Here is a 21,027-nt window from a genome sequence, read left to right as displayed (position 1 = left end):
AGGCTACTTTATTATTATAAAGTAGTCTAACACTTGACATAAACTTATTATTATCCTATTACCATCATCAGTAGTTCAGTAGACTATGCAGTATGCCGTATAGCCTAATATTTGTATGAAATCATGAAACATTACCTGGTCAATATCTTCGGAGTCTATCTGTGCCTGTTCCATGCCCGACGCTTCTATCCTACCGAACAGGTACCAGTGTACAGGGTGGGGGTGGGTATTTACGACAGTGCAAGTATTCCATTTAGGATTTGACTAACCAATTATTTATTTAAAATACACTTAATATATTTGTGATATTTCTATCAAAATATTTGAGAATGGAGAATTATTACAAATATTACTTAAAGGCGCCGCTGGAAAAACCAGCAATGCAAGTTTGAGAGGAGCGCCCCCGACAAATCTCGCGAGAATCACGACTTGCTTTACGGCAACGACGTCACACACTTCAACAATATATGAAGCACGAAGACACTTGCGCGCATTTCAGACATGATACTTGGAAGACTCGACGATGGAAAAAACAAAGAAAGCGCGGTCAGAAGAGTGTAGGAAAAGGAAAAGAGAATCTGACCGCGTGAGGAACCGGACAAGAGTCCCACTCGGTCAGGCTTTCACTCGTTGACGCGAGCTAAAAAGCAGCACTGGACCGGTACCAGTGTACAGGGTGGGGGTGGGTATTTACGACAGTGCAAGTATTCCACAGCGACTCTAGGGGTCGCTGTTTGACAAAAACACAATTTCTACATAGTGTGCCTTTAATTCAAATCAATATTATTAATATTTAACACACTCTAACTGTGGTTCACACCAAACGCGAGTAGGGTGTCTAGTTGGACGCTTGAACGTTTTTAATCCATTCGCGCGTCCAGAGCGAAATTGATGCGTGTAAAAAGCAAAAGTTTAAAGCGAAACTGACGCGCGTCTAAAGAATTTACTCAATTAAAACAATGTACGCCTCCCCCACCCTCTGACGTGACGACAACTCAACGGTTGAGTGCGCGCCTGCTGTTTGAATTCTCTCCTGTTTCCAGAGCAGTTCTCTCTTCTCAGCGTCACTAAATTTGTGCATTTCCTCTGTGAAATTCAGGTTTGTGTATGTTTTATTTTATCTATAAAATCATGACTGTGCTTTAAATCATTTTATTTTATGCAAAACAACATACTAGTCTGGGATGCAGTGTGAATCACCTAAACAAGTGGTGTTACCTCGCGTGATTGAAACGCCTGATGCCTTGCATAAAACACACGACTTTATTCCTAAAGATAATAAATATAATTAATTTGGATGATAAAATGTTCTCACAACTGTTTGTTTATTGGCAGGTTGTGGAGTCAGTCGCGTCGCAGTCGCATCATCTTTCGGCTATGATTGCAGGACGGTGGTCTAAAGTTAGAAGTTCATCCGCAGAGCGCGAGTTCATCTCAGGCACGAAAACCAGCGCTGATACGGTGGAAATTGGATAACAGACCGGTTATTTACACTTGAATTACAACATTTTTAGTTTTTACTATGCTGTTAGTAATAGTATGCTATTACTAACAGAATTTGCAGCTATTACTGCAAAATATGCTGTTTTGCTGTACTCGTCGACAAGAAAGGCCGATATCATGTATTACCTGTGGTTGTGTGGAGTATTTAACCAAGGTTTACAGGAAATTAAAAGTTATTACTCATAAATAAAAACATTTACACTCAAATATTGTTTTTTAAAAAAAAATGTTTTTCCAATTATTTCTACTCAATTTTATTTAATGTACCAAATGCACTTACTCAGAGCTACTTATTTTTTTTTTTTAATTACATTTACTCAGTTCATATGGTATATGTAATTTATTTCATTGCGTTAAAATTTAATTAATATTTTTAAGTGTAAACACTTTTCACCCAATTTTTTTAGTAAATGATAGTAAAAGGGGTTTAGACGTCTCCAAAGTGAATTTGGAGAACATTAAAGCCATTCTGTGTGAAATAAAAGAAAGGTAATGGATTTCGATATTGCTGCCTAGTTGGAGACTGCTGTATGTCTGTAGCTTTTTATATACAAGCAAAATGCTTTTTGAGAATAGAAACAGATATGTTTCATACTCATTACCAGAATACATTTCCAAAACATTAAGAGGGAGTGCTTGTGAATAAGCGATTATGGTTAATGCTCCTTTTGTGTTAATTTTAGCTATTTGTTATTTTGCACTGGGAAATGAAAATCACTGTTGGAATTAGATTTATTATGATAATGCGTTCATTGAGGACTGTAATTTAAAAATATTTTGTTGCTTATAAAGAAGTGCATGTGATGATGAAATATAACATTAAACTCTACTTTTTAGGAAACTATCTGCTTAATTCTGTTGGCCATCACAGCCCATATTCCCCACGTCTGCTGCTGCCTTTCAGTAGAAGGAATTTGCTCCCTGATTTTGCCCATCGCCTGAGCAAGTTAAGGCAGGTGAGGCTGGAGTGTGTTTTTAAGGTGAATTAATTTGCTCCTCATTCCATTGAATATTCCTGACATGCTGCGTTTTTCTCAGATGAACACCGCAGAGGTCACATAAACACACTTACCCACTCCTCACGCCATATCTAGCAATAGCTAGATAATCACAGGGAGACTCTAATTTACACTGCTGAAATAACAGGTTTCTGACAGGTTTCTGCTATCACGACTCTTGTGTTGATAATCAGAGTCACTACTTGAACGTCCGTCATCACACACCGTCATCTGCTCATAAAAGACATCTGCTGTGTACAACATACAAACATGCTCAAAGCAGTGTCGTGTGGTGGAAGTCTGAAAGGAGGAGGGAAAGTTTGCTCCGTTTCTTTGGGGTTTTTCAGTACAATCCAAATTCATATTCGATTTAATGTTTACATGGTTTCCCAGTTAAAGGCACCAATAATTTTTATTAGTATAAAAATACTTTAAATTTATTTTCTAGATAATTATTAGTTGACATCAGGTTTATACCTTTTTAAATAGATTTCTCAAAAAGGCGATAGCTAAAAAATATTAAATAATAGATATCACCATACTTCCCCAGTTGATTACGTTAAGAATTGTAAAACAAATTTGTATTACAAGTTTTATGAAATGTTTAAATATGCAAATTATACATGATCTAATTAAATGTTTACTAATTTGCATACATTTCTAGATTAGAAATCTGAAAATTGGATGAAGCCAGGTTCAAACTCTCGCTTCATTTTGTCTTAGAGTCAAAGGTTTTTACAGAAGGGATCTAATTTTATATCTAATTTTATCGCTCCATAAATCAGAAAATATTGTCAACAGCTGAAAAAAATTATATATGAACAAACCCTTCTGCAAAAACCTGCAAAAAATGATATATGAACAAACCCCTCTGCAAAAACCTGCAATTAATATAGATAGGAATAATGTAACGTTTGGTGTATGTACAGTAAGTGCTACTGAAGTGTAGTTTTTTTGGTTCAGTGCATGAGAAACTCAATTTGAGAAAAAAACCTTTAAAGATATGTATTGTAATTGAAATCTACAGATGCAAATAGATGTAGTACAAAACAATAAACACTTAAAAGTGTATTTTGATGTTTTCTTTCCACTAGTCTGAAACAACAGGTTATGAAAGGCCAAATATCCCAATACTGTTTGTCAAAATTGACCAGTGCATGAAAAACAAAAAAATGGGAAATATTGTAGGTGAGGGTCACAGTAAAAACAGCTTGCTCACATATCATAAGTCATTTCAAGTTGATTTCAGTTTGAACATAACTGATTTTTTTTCTGTCCATTTCTGTGGAACAGTTGTGAACATGATAGATGGGTCTTACTGTGTTGACAGCCAGTCACAGTGATGTGAATGTCATTCATTTTTGTTTTGTAATATACATTTTATTTTTCCACTTGACTTTTTTGGGGCGGCACTGCTTCATTGCCCCAATAGAAAACGCCTCTGACACAAAGTCATAAAAGTACTAGTGGTCTGATCTATTCCTGCAGCGTTTGCTCTTTTAGTCCTTTTGTTCCGAGCCATTTTCCTGTTGCTTAGTTTAATACTGGTGATTTCAGCTGGTGCCAGAGGGGTGTCTAGAGGCCCCGGTGGTTCCCTGCTATTGGTTTTGCAATGAATCTGGAAATCTATAAACCCCTAAAGCACAAATGAGGGAAAATATCAACACTGAGGTTTCTTATAATCCTCTTGGGAAGTCACCAACCAATCATGTTGTCATGAAAATAGGAGCGAGTCCGCCGCACAGCCGGAGCAATGACACTCTGGTTATTCATAAATCTGTGGAATGTTGTCATCTATTGCCACATGGCCTAAAATATGGGTGAGATGCTTAAAATATGGGACGCTGGAGATTTGATGGAATGTAAATGTAAACCAAAACCAGTATTTAAGACCTGAGATATTTCAAAAATGTTTCTGCAATAAACGTGTCATGCAGAAATACTGCTAATAGGAAAAACTACTGATAGATACAGTGGAGCTTTGTAAGATCAGCAAACTGGTATGCTTACTGGACGTTTTGTAGCATTAGTGTTATTGCTTGCTTCTTCAAGTGAACTAATCTTTTTACAAGTCAGCAACAAATGCTTGTTATACTAATAATTCACCAACATTGCTCATCAGGGAACACTTTGGGTCCACTGAGGAGATGGACTCAAACTGAGAGATGCCAGTTAAAGGCATGGGGTTGATCAGTCAGCATATTCTCCTGATGGGTCATCTGTAGTGCCAACTGCATCTGCTGTTGTTTCACTGATCTGCATCTCTTTTTAACTGATTTCTCACACATTTTTTTTTAAAGAAAAATAGTTATGTATTTTTTTTTACTACACAGACACAGGGCTGCTTACACTTTACAAGTAAAAAAAGTACTAAACTACACTAGTTAACATGAACTAACAATATTAACTAATTAATCTTGTTAATTTCAAGATTTACTGATACATCTTAATATTTTACACAAACTAACATTATTAACAAGGCAAGGACCGGGGTCTAAACCACATAGAAAGGGAACGAAGCCGCTGCGCGTAACCCTTACCATAAACATGGATTTTAGAAAGTGCACAATAAAGCGTTCAGCACGTGACTTACCATAAACATGGATTTTTAGAGAGGACACTTCCTGTGTTGTGAAGAACCAATCGCGATGTTGAATTTGCAACACGATCTTCTTGATAGTTAGCAACTTGAACTTGCGCGTTCTGATGAAACGGTTCAAGCCTCAAAGATCTAAAAACGGACTAGTCCCTCATTTCTTCTTTTGTGACAGCAAATGCACCTACTCCTGTTTCACGGTAGTGGGAACCACGTCGTTAAAGCGAGGAGGGCAACATATTCGTTTTTTACTGTCTTTAGGACGCAAAGAGAGATACCCGGCAGTAGCTTTCACGCCGCCAAAGTCTCTTAAAAGGGGTACCAATTTTAATACTTCCTGTTGGGGGAATGTTAAATGTTCTGTGTCCTGGGCGATAACAGGAAACATTCAACATTTCGCTGGAAACCGCCCCCCAAATCACCAGAGGTGGCAGGGATGTTACAGTGGTTTTGTGAGGGTGTCAGGTAGGAGCTGATTGATGTATTTTACATCCCCCGTCCCGAAGGGCCACACCCCCACAGACCTGGGACAAAAAAAAAAAACTCAGGATTTTTGTCTCAGGTCTATTATGAGGCTGCTGAGCACGACGAGCCGGTCCTCAGTCTTTACGAGGGGGAGCGCAAAGAGCACACTCTGCTTTTGAGCCCCCCTCTTGTTCTTGTTTTTTATTTTTTAAGCAAAAATCAGCCTGGTAAGCTTTCAACACTGCCATAGTGTGCAGAGCAGCACCAGTCTGGTCTGACCACCACCAGCGTGGACGTTATTATACACGGCTTGGTGGGGAGTGCTGACTCCTTAAATGAAGATGAGCCCCAGAGAAGAGATAGCCCATGAGCATCTCTTCGGACTGGCACATCGTATAACCACATGCCCCTGCATCCACGATAGTCTAATAAGTTGATGTCGAGGGCACAAAGACGCGCAAAGAATAAGGTTTTCCCCATGAACGAGTTAACGTCATTTCTCATATTATCAGTCAAAAGTTTATTAGTTTGCCTGTTTATTTTTGTTGGTCATTTATATAATATATTATGTTCTATAATTCATTTTCAGTCTGTACAAAACCACTTTAATGTTTGTGTTGGATGTTTCTACATACAGTTTTTATACAGTTAGACAGTTGTGATTGTGATTTTTTTAAAATTCATTGTCACCAAAATGGGACCATTCAAAGCCTTTATAAAGTCCCTCTTCCTCTGGAAACTGTCTTCTAATGGCTGACACAACACATGCAGGTAAGTGTCCAATACTAGCTTTGCTATTGCCTGATACATGATGATAATCTGTACAATATTGTGATCAGAGCATAGTGTTACATAGGCTATCGTATCGTCGCTAACGTGGATATACACTCACCTAAAGGATTATTAGGAACACCATACTAATACTGTGTTTGACCCCCTTTCGCCTTCAGAACTGCCTTAATTCTACGTGGCATTGATTCAACAAGGTGCTGAAAGCATTCTTTAGAAATGTTGGCCCATATTGATAGGATAGCATCTTGCAGTTGATGGAGATTTGTGGGATGCACATCCAGGGCACGAAGCTCCCGTTCCACCACATCCCAAAGATGCTCTATTGGGTTGAGATCTGGTGACTGTGGGGGCCATTTTAGTACAGTGAACTCATTGTCATGTTCAAGAAACCAATTTAAAATGATTCGAGCTTTGTGACATGGTGCATTATCCTGCTGGAAGTAGCCATCAGAGGATGGGTACATGGTGGTCATAAAGGGATGGACATGGTCAGAAAAAATGCTCAGGTAGGCCGTGGCATTTAAACGATGACCAGTTGGCACTAAGTGGCCTAAAGTGTGCCAAGAAAACATCCCCCACATCATTACACCACCACCACCAGCCTGCACAGTGGTAACAAGGCATGATGGATCCATGTTCTTATTCTGTTTACACCAAATTCTGACTCTACCATCTGAATGTCTCAACAGAAATCGAGACTCATCAGACCAGGCAACATTTTTCCAGTTTTTAACTGTCCAATTTTGGTGAGCTCATGCAAATTGTAGCCTCTTTTTCCTATTTGTAGTGGAGATGAGTGGTACCCGGTGGGGTCTTTTGCTGTTGTAGCCCATCCGCCTCAAGGTTGTGCGTGTTGTGGCTTCACAAATGCTTTGCTGCATACCTCGGTTGTAACGAGTGGTTATTTCAGTCAAAGTTGCTCTTCTATCAGCTTGAATCAGTCGGCCCATTCTCCTCTGACCTCTAGCATCAACAAGGCATTTTCGCCCACAGGACTGCCGCATACTGGATGTTTTTCCCTTTTCACACCATTCTTTGTAAACTCTAGAAATGGTTGTGCGTGAAAATCCCAGTAACTGAGCAGATTGTGAAATACTCAGACCGGCCCGTCTGGCACCAACAACCATGCCACGCTCAAAATTGCTTAAATCACCTTTCTTTCCCATTCTGACATTCAGTTTGGAGTTCAGGAGATTGTCTTGACCAGGACCACACCCCTAAATGCATTGAAGCAACTGCCATGTGATTGGTTGATTAGATAATTGCATTAATGAGAAATTGAACAGGTGTTCCTAATAATCCTTTAGGTGAGTGTATCTATAAGCTAACATTGGTCTCTCACCAAGACACCTACCCTGTTCTCCTCACACCACAACTCAATTTTTCTCCTCTGACCTTTGTTTTGTCTAATCCTGGCCTGTCCCTGCTCTCTTGGCTGCATAGCAGGCTCATAATTATATGGCTGAGGTCCGTCATACGAGTAAACATTTAGACTACAATTTCCTCAGTGTCCGAACTGTCATTGCGATCCATTGCTTTCCTATTGTTTACTTTGACTGCACTCCCTCCTGTTACGTCATTTCCAGTGTTGCAGATTTCAGATGCGGAAGTAAAATTTTCTCAAAAAAATGACTCCAGAAGCCTGAATAGTGTTTTGTTTTATAAGTATATATTTATATTTAGGCTAAATCTAGTTCCTACATTATTTTTCTATACATTGGCTCACTGGGTACTCTAACCTGCAATATGCCCTTTAATTTCAATATTGCTTCAACATCGGTGATGTAGAAGCAATAAAAGTGTAAAGTTGATTCAACAATATTACCATTGATTATTTTTGTTAATTTGAATATTGATTCAGCATCGGTGATGTAGAATCAATCCAAGTGTAAATGCTGATTCAGTGATATTATCATTGATTTCTTGTTGATGAAATCTCAACATTGTTTCGAAAGTAACTGAGGGTGTAAAAGTGAGGTTGAAAAAATATCACTTTGTAATGTTGAATCAACTATATTACCATTGATTTTTGGTTGAAATCTCAACATTACTTCAACATTAACTGAGGGTGCAAAAGTGATACTGAACCAACATCACTTTGTAACATTAATTCAATGCAATTAACGTTGACGCGTCAACATTGACTCAACATAGTTTCAATGAATGCTTGCTATGAGGGTATTCCAAGTAGTGGTTCTCTAAAAAGGACTGAAAGGGTCCTCTTGTTGAAATGACATAGATCTTCAGTTTTGAAATCCTTTTTGCATTCTCTTATTTATTCATCAGCAAATAGAGCATCACCTTTTTTGGTACCCAAGTCAGGTACAACAACCCTTAACCATATGTTTTAGAAACAACTGCTTGGAGAACGAAGTGAACTTTGATCCATTGCCTCTTCTTGAGCCTGACAGAAGCACATAATGCAAAACCCAAGGCCAATGAGTTAGTTGCCATTGAGGGCATTAAGTTAGATTTAAAAGGATGGGTCAAGTGTCTTGGGGTGAAGATGGAACTGAAGTGTGTTGTGAGGAGATAATGCGGAACACCTGCCTTGGCTTTCTGGAATGTCGGGAATCTTTCAGAAAATTGAAACGGAATGGGAATATTGAGTCAAAGATAAAGGCATCACTGGAATGTTCTAACAAGTTGCGGTGTTGGGCTGTTTTTTTTCTATTCATCTTTGTCTTTTGTGCTTTTTTAGAGGCAGTTTAATGTTACATAAGTGTCTGAATCTCAAGGTTTAGTGTGGGATGAGGCTGGTTAGAAGTGCTGGAGGTTAAATGCCATTTGAGCATGAAAATATTGGCCAAAACATTCCAATCCCTCACCTGTTTTCAGCATGACTGATGTTAGAGTATTGTTAAAGCCCATTGTTGGAGTTTTGCCAGACTGGCCCTTTCTTCACCCATGACTTAATGTAAATTCTCCAACACTCCAATGTTGCCCACTATATTCAGACATACCTTTCCATGTTTCCACTCTTTTCTTTAGTCTCTCTGTTAACACTATGGGTGAAGCTTCATAATCTCCACTTAGAAAAGAGCAAACAATGGCACAATAGCACCATTTCCACATTAATCTGTGGAATGCCGCTTAGCAAATGTTTTGACTTTTTTCGAGGCTAAAGTCTCTTTCTCATGCTTGTTGTGATCAGAACATTATTATTATATTCGACAGTCTAACATGTAAATCTGGATTTTAAATAGTACAATGTAACATTTCATGGGCATTTGTGGTCCATATTAACTTCCTGTCTAGTTTATTCTGATGCAGAGATTTCACCAACGACTAATAAGGCAACTAAGATGTACTTTGTGAAAAAGGAACAGGCCTGATCCGTGCTTTATGGAGGTATCAGGAATGTAAATATTTTTAGATTTAACGAGATGCACCCTGCTTGAGGTGCTGTCATATTTTATGGCAGATTGTGGGGGTTGGCATATTGATCATGGTGGATGTGCCTGTATTGCTGACAACCGTAGATAAGACAGTATGTGAGGAATAATTCTCCATTAGGGCTTCATAAAAAAAACTATAACAGTGTTTCCCCTAGGATTTTTTTCAGGTGGGGTGGTAGACCCCCCGAAACTACTAGTGTCGCAGAGCAGGCGTTTTATGGATACGTGGTGTTGTCATAGACGCGGTGCGCAGTAGGCGAGTGTGCAAACACACCCGATGCACATTTAGGGCCCTAGGAAATCCGTTTTATTTTTTCCCAAATTCCGTTCTATTTTTTCTCAAATTCCGTTTTTTCCATTTTAAGGCGAGACACTACAGGCAAAAACAGTGTTTTTTCATTCATCTGTCAATTTTGAGATAGACTTTTAGATAGACAAAAATGTTTGCACTTATTAATGTAATAAATCAACTGGTGAAGTATGGTGATATATATTAGTTTTTTTTTTTATCCTATTCACCTGGGGTGTCTCGCCTTAATTTTTTATTAATCAAAAAGCATGTCTAATTAATTAAAATCATGAAACTTATACAATTATTAAACTTATACAACATTTAAAAAAATCTATGAACATGTCTAATTAATTGAAATCATGAAACTTATACAATTATTAAACTTATACAACATTTAAAAAAAATCTATAACCATGTCTAATTAATTGAAATCATGAAACTTATACAATTATTAAACTACACAACATTTACAAAAAAAAATCTATGAAACGTTTTTTTTTTCACACAAATTCGGTGTTTTTTCTAGTAATCAAATGAAGACATGAAACATTAATTTAATTTATTTTGATCATATAAATTAAACAAACTTTTTTGTCAAAAAACGTGCTGCACAATAACCTGTTAAAAATTAAAATATGGAAGAAAAATCGAGCACCCTGACCTCCTTTCCTTAGGAGCATGAAGACATGACAGAGCATCCGCTTTGGTATTCTTTGAGCCTGGACGGTATGAAAAGTTAAAGCGTGTGAAGAACAATGCACTTCTTGACTGTCTGGGGTTGAGTCTCTTAGCATCTCTGAGGTATTCTAGATTCTGGTGATCTGTGAGAACAATGAGCGGTTCTTGAGCCCCCTCCAACCAATGCCTCTATTCTTACAGGGCGAGCTTGACGGTGAGCCGTTCTCTGTTGCCGATGTCGTAATTTCTCTCCTCCGGGGATAATTGTTTTGGAAAAGAAGGCACATTGATGGATTTGCTGGATTGCCCTGCTGCTTATACAGCACCATTCTTACCCTGGTGGCGTCAGCAGCTGGCGTCTTACGACTTGTTGGGGTCTAGATGGATCAAAAGGGGTGCACTGGTAAAAGCTTCCTTGAGGCTCTGGAAAGCCTTAGTAGCTGCCGGTGTCCAGGACTGAGACATGGGCCTATTCTTGAGGAGATAAGTCAGTGGACTGGTGATGGAGCTGAAGTTCTGGATGAAATGGTTGGAGGACCTTCGCTACGTGTTGGCGGTGTTCGGCTATACTCCGGCAATACACAATGTCATCAATGTAGACTAGTACGAATTGGTGGAGGAAGTCCCGGTGTGCACGAAGTATTGGAATATGGAGGGGGTGTTGACCAGACCATACGGCATGACGAGATACTCATAGTGCCCTGTAGTAGTCACAAAGTTAGTCTTCCACTCGTCCCCCTCACTTATCCGGATGAGACTGTAGGCACTGCGGAGGTCCAACTTGGTGAACACGGCTGCTCCACATAGTTGTTCCAGGGCCGTAGGGACGAGGGGAAGTGGGTATCAGAACTAGACAGGGATGTTGTTCAAAGCTCTGTAGTCAGTAGAAGGCCACAAGCCTTCATCCTTTTTAACCACAAAAAAGCTCGAAGCACCAGGGTATTAAAGGGATAGTTCACCCAAAAATTATTATTATAATTAGCCCATGATTTACTCACCCTGAAGCCATCGTAGGTGTATATGTCATTCTTCTTTCAGATGAGTATAATCAGAGTTATGTTAAAAAAATTCCTGGCTCTTCCAAGCTTGATAATGTAAGTGAATTGTTGTTTGACTTTGGAAGTACATTCAATCTATTCACGATTAAAGTGCTCAACACGGATCTGCAGGGGTTAATAAAGGCCTTCTGAAGTGAAGCGATTCAACTAAAATAACTAGCTTCCGGCAGACGGCCGTACGCATTAAAGGTCCCGTTCTTCGTGATCCCATGTTTCAAACTTTAGTTAGTGTGTAATGTTGCTGTTAGAGCATAAATAATATCTGTAAAATTATAAAGCTCAAAGTTCAATGCCAAGCGAGATATTTTATTTAACAGAAGTCGACTACAGTGAACGGCTCGTTTGGACTACATCCCTCTACTTCCTTCTTTAATGATGTCACTAGAACCGTTTTTTGACTAACCTCCGCCCACAGGAATGCTCCCTCAACTCTACTGGCTACTTGCGCACTTCTTATAACTTACTGTTTACTCAGCTCTTACGGTGATTTTCTGAAGTAAAACTGACGCTTCATCTTTTGTGTGATGTACAATAAACTTTATTAAACTCATCATCAGTATATGTTTGATCATCATTCAGATAGTAGACTTGTAGGCTATTAATAAATAATGGATACATAGCCTACAAGCAGATGACAAATACGTTATAATAACCGTAATTAAACTACTAAACTATACCTGTTTCATCTCTATACAGCACTCTGACTCTGTAGGCATTATTGTCCGACTCGAAATGAACGCCGTTACTGAGAGTTTCTGATATTATCATCATTCCGTGAGCTGAATTGTCCTGACAGACTATGAAGCTCTGCCCCCTGCGTCGTCCAGCAGCAGCTTATTTGCATTTAAAGGGCACACACTAAAACAGCGCGTTTTTCTGAGCCCCAAAAAATGACAATTTAAACATGCTGTAAAAATGATCTGTTGGGTATTTTGAGCTGAAACTTCACATACACACTCTGGGGACATCAGAGACTTATTTTACATCTTGTGAAAAGGGGCATAATACGGGACCTTTAATTTACGCCAAAAGAGTAACTCTTGAACTTGACGCACAACGTAATGACGAAAACAGTTGCCCAGCCCTGTTTGAACCGCAAGAGGCGTCAGTTGCTGTCATTACATTGTGCCGTCAAGTTCAAGGACTTTTTTAATATAACTCCGATTGTATTTGTCATATACACCTAGGATGGCTTCAGAGTGAGTAAATCATGGGCTAATTTTCATTTTTGGGTGAACTATCCCTTTAATGTCTGGGTAGGTAGGAATGAAGACTTTGACGAGGGCCAAATTGTTATGGCAAGGTGACTGGGACAGAGTACCTCTGAAACAGCAAGGTTTGTGGGTTGCTCCCGGTTTGGCTGAGAATTTACCAACTGTTGTCTGAGGAGGGACAAATCACACACCGAAAACAGGGTGTTGGGAGCCCAAGGCTCATCAATGCACAAGGGCAAAAAAGGCTATCCCGTCTGGTCCTAACCAGCAGAAGGTCTACTGTGGCACAAGCCACACAAAATTTTAAGGATGGCTATGGGAGGAATGTGTCACGGCATCACTGTGCATCACATTCTGCTGCAAATGGGGTTGCGTAGCCACGGACCAATCAGAGTGCCAATAATGACCAAAAGTTTAAAGTTTATTAACTGACTTCATGTACATGCCCCCAACAATCAAAAAGTTCGCAAGCACAACCACCCTCAGCCAGGGGAGGGCACTGATGCTCCACTTTTTTTTAACACATACGTAACAGATTATCATAAATACAATTTTCCTTAAAAAAACAATCTAATCCATAATGCCTTTATTCAAACTCAGTATTCCCAAAGAATACATACATACTTTTATATGTTTCTTAACATTAGTACACCACAATGGGCACGTGTGGTATCTGGTGCCATTTGGTATTTTTACCAGGGTTTTAGAGTTGTTCAGAATGCTGAACAGACGCCGCTTCTGCGATGATTAAGAGACAAGCACAACAGAAGCACAAGTCTTTGTGGCATTCAGTTGAACGTGAGTTATTGCACTTCTGCAAGAGAGAGAGAGAGTTTCTTGTCTTCCTTCTTGTCTCAGTAAGGGAGCCCTACAAATCTAACAGAGAGTGTCCAACAAACAGGGCTGCTTTTCAGTACTGGAGGAAAGAGATCAGAAGAGGGCCTCTTTGGCTGAGCTACATGAAGATCCAGCTGTGTTTAAGCTGGACCTCCACAGCACAAAGAAGGGTCACCTCACCTCCAGGGCTTCACCGCTGCAAATAAAGACATCCATTCACACAGTGCTGCCAATCGCTTAGCCTGCTGCTGCTTTTCATCTGCTGCCCTTGTGGTGATCTCCATGTAGGACAGACTGGTGGTGACATAAGCCCTTTCTTTTTTAAGGTCTTGCTTTTTTCCTGCTCGAGTGCCTTTGAAGATTATGGAGTTTCAGAGTAAATTTTGGCAACTTCCACGGCAATGCTGAGCCAGCTTTGGCTGCCGTTCAGTGTTTCTTTATTTAATTTAAATAATTACCAGACCTAATAATATCAAAATTATTTGATATTTGATATTATTTGATAGTTATTACCAGACCTAATAATATCAAAAAAAGTTTTAAAAACTTCCGTTTGATGTAAATGCGCTTCAATAGTGGATATTTTGAGTCAAATTATGCTTTTGCTTAAAGAGCTTTGTTGTGAACAATCCCCTATGTATTAAACTTTGGCTGGCCTGGTAACTCACATTTTTCTGTTTGTGCTACGAACATGTAAGATCCTTTTTTTTTTTAAGAAAAAGAAGAAGAAGAAGAAGAAGAAGAAGAAGAAGAAGAAGAAGAAGAAGAAGAAGAAGGACTTTGCTAAACAGCAGACTTTTTTCTTGATAGATAAAATGTGCAAAAATAACCCCTAGACCAGGGGTATTCAATTAAAGTTCCAAGAGGTCCTTTCCAGCAGAGGTCTGGACAATACTTTTTTGGAACAGTTACACATTTCCATTGGGGCAGCCGTAGTACTTTGTAAAATAAAAAGATCTGAAACACTCAAAAAAGTCATCAAAGATGAGAATATTGGGCCCCGAGAGCCAAAGCAGTGATGGTCTAATTTTTACCAATATTTACCAAAAAAGTTAATATTTCTCCCAGCTGGATATAAATATAAAAAGGTTAGATCAGATGTTTTATCAAGCTATTTTTTTCTTTTACATTTTACCTACGTGTATGGCACATAGAAGGCCTTTTGACCTGATAAAACATACCCGGTGTGCAGGGTTAAAGGGGTGGTATAATGCCCCTTTTTACAACATGTAAAATAAGTCTCTGTTGTCCCCTGTTATCGACTAAAATAACTAGCTTCCGGCAGATGGTGTGGTGAAGAGATGAGTCCCAGCAAAGTAATGAGTCCCAGCTAAGGACCAAAGCAATCCGATATGGGTAATTGCTTTAGTGCCTGGTTACAAACGACCATTAAAGTGTTGTAACTTAGATGTTTCTTATACTAGTATATAACCAAAGCTATAGATTGTGAAATTAAATATTTCTCATTCTCAGTGTTTTTTTAGTTAGCTTAGATAGTAGCATAGCATTCAGCTATCCGAAATGATTAGAGATAACGTTTTTTTCACCATCTACGAAATTTTTCGATAAAAAACTTCAATAGCAAATATGATACAAGCATAATTCTGTTTGAGAATTAATTATGACATGACATACTTGTAATTAAAAAAAAGTTATATTATGCCTTATTGCTTAATAACAATTAACAATGTCGTAAAAATACCTAAAAATGCAATTTCTTTCACTTAAACTATATAAATAATCAGGATAAAAATAAAAGATTATTACATGAATTAAAGTTTGATTGATTACATTAAGAATCGCGAGAACAGCTTTAGATCAGGCATACTTCTTGGGTCCTAAGCTGGGACTCATCACTTCGCTGCTCATCTCTTCACCACAACGGCCGTACGCAAGTTGACCTACGCCAAAAGAGTAACACTTGACGATATATGACTTAGGAGTAGCGTAAGCTTTGACGCCTCTCGCGGTTCAAACAAACAGGGCTGGGCAACCATGTTCGTCATTACGTTGTGCGTCAAGTTCAAGGGTTACTCTTTTGGCTCAAGTCGACGCGTACGGCCATCTGCCGAAAGCTAGTTATTTTAGTCGATAAAGTTTTAAAAATTGATATTTTTCTTACACCAAATGCATCACTTCGCTTCAGAAGGCCCTTATTAACCCCCCAGAGCCGTTTCGAACAGTTTAATCATGGATGGATAGGCTCTGATGGACTTCCAAAATCATATACCCATTCACTCCCATTATAAGATTTGGAAGAGCCAGGACATTTTTAATATAACTCCGATAGTCTGAAATAAGAATGTCATATACACCTATGGTGGCTTCAGAGTGAGTAAATCATGGGCTAATTTTCATTTTTTTGTGAACTATCCCTTTAATGGCATCTTTTTATGATAGAAGGCCAGTATCACCAATACACCTATACCGCTATTGATATCTCTATGAAATTGATTTTTTTCTTCTCAATTTTAGGCATTAATCACAGGCATTCAGCATTAAAGTATAATTGAAAACTGTATTTTTTTCAACTTTTATTAGGCTTTAAATTATATTACAACTTTTAATTTAAGTGAACTTAAAACAACCTTCACATAAACCCATTAAAGGCATTATAGCCTACTATTCCTGCCAAACTATGTGAATGTTTCTCACTAGATCTCGCAGCGATGTTATTACTTCTGTGGCGAATTCAAATGCTTTCTTTACTGGATCTCTTATTAGCGCTGTGTAGTAGTGTCGCTTGATCAAGATCGGCTCGCGCTGCACTGGTCCAAACTGATAAACGGTCCGTCAACCACACAATAACGAGCAGTTTCGTTTCGCGTGCATTACATTTGCCATTTGATGTTGGGCAATGTTGTGGTCGCGCCGGCGTCTCTACATTATGAGCGCGCTTGCCACGCGCAACGCGCCTACATTTGAAATAAAGAAACTTTGGTCGGCAGGAAAAATGGTCCAACGAACCGTTCGTTCGGTTTGAAAATGCGTACCGAAAACCGAACCGAAAGCCTCGTACCGAACGGTTCAATACGAATACGTGTATCGTTACACCCCTACTTACCACTATATTGTTTTTTCTTTCCTCCTCTTCCTTTCTCTTCATTCTTTTCTGGCTTCTTGAAGCATAATTCCGCTTCATGATGACTGCCGAGGAGGTTTTGTATTTTGTCGGCAGCAGAGATCATGTGGTTGGCTGGCTGCTGTCAGCGACTACTGAGAGGGGCCCCCTTGAGGGGGATCCCGATAACAGTGTCATTGCACTTTACTGCATTGACTATCAAAGGGGCGCTCACCAGGGGCGTAGCCAGGACATTATTTCTGGAGGGGCCAGCTTGGGCCAGTCTTTTATTTGGGGTGGCACTTGATTGTCAAAAACTACTATTTTAAAACTCACGCACCGCGTCACTCAGAGTAGCGGTTTTCCCGCGGCTCGTCAGGCCATAAACAATGGATTGAACCTCCTTATGGACACTAATAATGTCTTATTGATAATCCATGTTATTGGGATGGGTGCTTGCTTAGATAATGTGCGAGTGCGATGTGTCATGATTATGCAAGGGGTTAGGGACCTTAACATGAGACGGGGATGTTTTAGTGCAAATGTCAGAAAGACACATAATTTGTCATTTAGGCGATAATTTATTTAGGTAAACCATAGCATTTTAAGTGCAATATTCAATTTATTATTATGCGTTGTCGGTGGGGGCGACATTGCAAGTATTGTACATTAATTCAAGTATATTATGTTTACAGAAGAAGGTTTGAATACAATGGCGGGCGAAGAGGAAAAATTATGCGAGCTTATATGTATACATCTAAGTGTGTGTGTGTGTTTATGTGTGTGTGATTTTGGTTGGGTGACAGTTGTATGTTACAGTTTGACAAAAGCACAATGTTGTGTTTTACATAAATATAAGTTTAACGATGTCCTGAACAAAATGACGGAGTAAGGTTTTTTTTTTTTTTCACTGTTCGATCGCGCCCGCGCCTCTCTCTCTCTGACACACACATTCTAGCATTGCAATCTTGACATCGCAGCCTGTTATTATGCTGCGTTAGGGTTAGGGTTAGGGTTTACACCAAACGCGAATAGAGCGTCAAATTCGCGTCTAGTTCGATGCTTGAACATTTTGAATCCATTCGCGCGTCCAAAGCGAAAGCGAGCTTTTGAAGCGAAATAGACGGGCGTTCAGTGCTATGACTCTACGGGAGCGGGTTGCTCGCGTTGACTATGTAACGGAATTTAGTTAAGCTAGCTAGCAAGCTAGCGCTAGATAATCATACAAGTTTGCAAAAATAACAGCAGCACGCAGCAGCCCTACTCAACTCACTCTGCCACCCTTCCTCTATGTCGACACATTCTTACACATTAAACTGAGTGAGAAGATAACAATATAATCTTATCATTTCAATTATGCTTTCAAGTATCACCAACTTACTCACGTGTTAGTGGTATCCAGTGCTAGTCTAGCTGCTACTCTCCATTACGCGCTGTCAGAATGCAGGCACGTAATGTCTTGCACTGTTGATGGAGGCGTGGCCCAACATGTTGCTAATATGGGGCTTGTAGCGTAAGTGACAAATGACTTGATAAAAAAATAGTAATGCATACATTTCAGCTTCCTTTCTGTTCAGGAGGGTTTTTTTTAATTAAATTTATTTTATCCCTCCTCAGACTGGGAGTGGGGCCATGAGGTTGGGGGGGCCGGCAGGGTGGCCGAGCTTTGACCAGTGGTGGCCGTGGCCCCCCCTGGCCACCACGTAGCTACGCCCCTGGCGCTCACACAGTTTGTCGTTGCATTTTATTCTTAACCAGTCGTTGTCTTGGGGCCCCAGGCCAGCTCGGGGCCCCAAGCAATTGCTTGGTTTGCTTGCCTTGTCGCGACGGGCCTGATTATAATAAATGTCACATTTACCTGCCCTTCAACATATCAGGGCTTCTTTTTTTCCATTGGCCCAGTCAGACCGGCTCAGATTTTTACTTGCCCTGTCAAAATGCACAAAAAGTGAATGTGTTTTGTTTGTTTTTGATCCATGTAACCTTGCAAATATGACTTTAATAAAATAAAATAAAATTTTATTTGATATTTATTAATGACCGACATCACAAGAGCAGGTTTATTTGGCCGCTGTCTCTTTAAGACCTGCAGCTGCTGACACGCATCCAGAGGCGGACAGAGTACACAGCTACATTACTTGAGTAAAAGTACAGATACCCCTTGCTAAATTTTACTCAAGTACAAGTAAAAGTACTGCAGTCAGATGTCTACTTAAGTAAAAGTACTAAAGTACTTGTTTTTAAAAGTACTTGAGTATCAAGAGTACAAGAGTACATTTTCTAAATATTGCATTACTACTGCCACAGTGCTTACATTGGTAAACACAGCAAACACTTGAAGCGAAAACTATCATTAACTTGTTCAGAAAATTGAAATAGTCTGGCGAGGTGGGGCCACGGCTTGGCACATTCCCGGGATGCGATATTTTTTTTCCCAGGATGGTAGTGGAAGACTCATGAATATTCATTAGGGAAGTCATCCCTGATTGGTCTGATGACCTACCCCTAAACCCACCCCTAAACCTATCCGTCACTGGGGGTCTTATGACCTCTATAACCCCGCCCCTAAATCTACCCGTCACTGGGGTTAAGACCAGGGATGACTTCCCTAATGAATATTCATGAGTCTTCCCCTACCATCCTGGGAAAAAAAATATCGCAAATGTACTCAGTTACTGTCCGGCTCTGCACGCATCACATTATCTCACAACTCTTTACATTCATTTAAGACTTAATTTAACACATTTAAAATGCGTGCGAGGATACTCATCATTATACTCGACAAAACGGCATTTTGGTATGATTTTGTGTGTTTTTGTCTATTCAAGCACTGTCTGTAGAGGCTTTCTGTGTGCACAAGTTGTGTGTGTGTATGTGTGTGTGTGTCACACAGTCAGGAGATTCACAAACAAATGGTTTAAAAGTATGTGCATGAATAAAAGTATGACCGTGAAAAATGGATGCTGCGTTAATTGTTTAATATTTTTAATGTAAAACTGAAAAAGTTTTGATCTAGTCTATACATCTGAGCATTTTAACAATCAGTGCATAAAAGGGAACCCTGGAGTACAATGTAGCCTGAGGAACTCCATGATCCATGATAAATCAAACATCAAAAAAAGCAAAATGACTTGGAACAAAAAATAGTACAGCAGGCATCAGGTGCCATGTTCGTTAATGCAGGATATTTGAAAAATTACATTGTGGAGAAAGCTGCTGAATAAATGAATCACATGTATATGGGATTAAATTTTGTGCAATTACATGCTTCAAACAAAGGAAGTGTTAGTTGGTTAGTTTCTCCATATTGTAGGCTACTAGGTTAAACAACGAGTTACATCGTTGTGAGGGAAACGCACCACAGAGTATTCTAGCAACCACAAAGTAGGCTACCATAATAAAAGGTTTTAATAATAGAGTTTTGCACTGGTGAACACCATTCACATTTTTTTTTCTATTTTTCTTTTATGTCCTTTTTTAGAGTATATGTAAACACTTCTAATTTAAAGGTTTGGAATTTCTTCAGGTGTATCCAGTAACATTAACAATATATTATAATTGATTATAGTCTGAGAGTTAGCCTATTTCATATTGTTTTAAACTTATAACAGAAACATTAAGATGAATTGCTACTGAGGCTTTTATTTTTGGACTAATGTGAAATAAGTACCTAGTTTGAGTAACATGAAAGCATTGGCTGATAGTCTGAAGTGGCTGCAGGCAGAATGGAAGAGTGTTTTGTGAATGAGTGAAGGGGAAAGGGCTGCTTCTCTAGATGGGGGTCAGCAGGAGTCCAAGTTGATTTGTGACTATTGCTTCCTCTAAGGTGAACGTGCCAAGTGGATGGATGTTTCTCAACCACAGAGGGAAATGCAGGTGTAATTTTGTAGAAGAGAACATCAGCACTGGACCTTATCAGATAAAAGTAAACATAAGGGGAGCCTGCATCAGAAACCTGCATAATGCTATGGAGAATCAGAATCATGTCTGAATCCAGTTTTTTATAAATAAATGTTTGTTTATTTTATATATATAGCCTATATACATATATATATATATATATATATATATATATATATATATATATATATATATATATATATATATATAAAACAAACATTTATTTATAAAAAAA

The sequence above is a fragment of the Squalius cephalus genome (genome assembly GCF_949319135.1).
Source record: "Squalius cephalus genome assembly, chromosome: 11".
Classification (NCBI taxonomy): domain Eukaryota; kingdom Metazoa; phylum Chordata; class Actinopteri; order Cypriniformes; family Leuciscidae; genus Squalius; species Squalius cephalus.
The sequence above is the reverse complement of the archived record's forward strand: the minus strand, read 5'-3'. Positions refer to the sequence as shown.